Consider the following 2,343-nt stretch of genomic DNA (forward strand, 5'->3'; position numbering starts at 1 on the left):
GCGTCAGTTGTCAGTTGCCCCATCTGGCTCAGCAGGGGTCCAATGTTGCCTCTGCTTTTCCTCCGGCTCCCCACATATCTGAAAAAGGACTTCTTATTGTCCTTGATGCTCAAAGCTAGCTGGAGTTCAGTTGCAGCCTTGGCTTTCCTGGTCTGCTCCCTACAGGACCGGACCAGTGCAGAATAATCCTCCTTGGAGGTGACTCCCATCCTCCACCCTTTGTAGGCCTTTCTTTTTAGCCTCAGGAGATCTGCTAGGTCCCTGGAGAGCCAGGGGGGCTGCTGTGCCCTCTTGCTGCCTTTCCTCCGAGATGGAATAGACTTAGTTTGTGCATTGAGGATCGCTCCCTTGAGGAGCAACCACTCCTCTTGAACTCCCCTCTCCCTGTGGTCACGGTCCCTTAGGGCCTCACTGACAAGCCTCCTGAGCTTGTCAAAGTCGTCTTTCCTGAAGTCAAGGACTTGCGCGTTGCTGACCGACTTGCCAGCTTTTCGGCGGATGGTGAAGGTGATCAGCTCGTGGTCGCTGTCACCCAGCTTCCCATCGATCACTAGGTCGCCGACTAGGTCATCCCCAGTAGCCAGTACCAGGTCGAGCAGCGCCTTGCCTCTCGTTGGCCCATAGACTTCTTGAGTCAGGTAGAGGTCATCCACGCACGAGAGGAAGCTCTGCGACCGCTCAGATTTTGCTGAGCGATCCTCCCATGAGATGTCTGGGTAATTGAAGTCGCCCATGACAACCATGCTCCTGAAGCCAGATCCTTGGCTGGAGCCCAGGTGTGATCTGGGCTCTCGGCCTTTGCTGTAGCCACTGAACTACACGCTTTTACTACACTAGCCATTTTTCACAGCTGCCTGTGGTAGGGAAACAGAGGCAGATGTTCAATTCTACTCTTTTAACAGCTCTCTAAGAAGGTAAGCTGCTAAAACCCCTTAGTGGCCCATGCTGGATAACTCTAGTCTGGACTGATCTAGGACTGGACGTACAAGCAGCATTGCCCCTACCGTGGATTACTAGGAAGGGGCAGTGAGGGGCAAGAGATTATTTTAAATCAGTTGATGTCTTTTGGCTGAGTGATTCCAGCTCGCCAGCTTTAGCCTTGTGGGGTTCACACAGCAGCAGACTAGCAATAATAAACAAAGGGTTTATGAAGCAGCTATAAGGAAACTTGAGGCATAAATATTCCACAGCCAGGTTGGAAGGGAGTATGAGACCTAAAGATGAAAAGGGGAAAATGGCTTGTGTGCAGAGCTCTCTAAGTACTGCTGCATTTCCCTCCTGTTCATCTCACTGGGAGCTGTTGGTGCTCACTTGCTCTCTGTCTCACGGTCAGGCTACTAGAGCCTTGCTTTCTTTACACCAGTTGCCCTAAGGCTAGCAGATCATGCTAGTTAGCTATTGACCACCATTAGCTTCAATAAGGGCATGAGGTGAGATGCTTAAATCCCACATGAAGGGATTTTATTGTTGCTTTTCCTGGATTTAATTCCAATAACCAGCCTGTTCCAGCTGCGGACAGGAAGAGCTTCCAGCAGGAGGCCGGACTGGTCCTAGCAGCCGTGAAGAAGGGGGACCTGGAGGAAGAGTTCATTTGCTGCTGATGTCATCCTGCAGACCCCCATTGAGAGACACAGCGGGGAGCTGCGGGTCACAGGTCAGTCAGTGATTTTACACTGGGATGTCATGGGGACCCGGTCCTTTCCCCCTATCTCTGGGCTGTCTGGCCAGGGGGCCGCGTGCTGGGTGATGGCAGGAGTTTTGCCGCATGCCAAGATCTTCAGGCTGGAGCAAGGAGCTCCCAGCAGGAGAGCGGACTCCACTCCCCCACCCAGGGAAGGGTGAGTGTGGGCGGGGGAGGCCAGCACACTTGGTAACACTGCAGCTCCTGGCTGCCCCTGCTGGGCCCTGGCACTGGAGCCAGAGTGATCCTCAGTGTCAGCCGGTTGAGGAAAACATGTAGATCCCACCAAGTGACCGCCTGGCTCGGCGTGTTGCTCCAGCTGCCAGGGGGAGGAGTGTGGGGAGGGCCAAGGGGGTCCTGCACAGGGTCTGGGTCCCCAGGGCAGTGAGCGCTGACCACCCCCATGGACACCTCTTGCTCCAGGAGACCAGGATGCCCCCATGTCCCAGGAGCTTGTGTCCAAGGAAGGGAAAGCGGACGAGGGAACGCCGGGGGACATGAGCCGCATGGATGACGGCACAAAGGAAGGCACGTCCGTACAGGACCAGGGGGCTGGGGCCCTGATCAGTGAGGAGGAAGGGGGCTGAGCTGGCACCCCCCGGGACCTTGACACTGAGAAGGATACAGCCCAGGACTCTGAGCCAGAGGGAACAGCAGAGGAC

This window comes from Alligator sinensis, unplaced genomic scaffold (assembly GCF_000455745.1).
Source record: "Alligator sinensis unplaced genomic scaffold, ASM45574v1 scaffold872_5, whole genome shotgun sequence".
NCBI lineage: Eukaryota > Metazoa > Chordata > Crocodylia > Alligatoridae > Alligator > Alligator sinensis.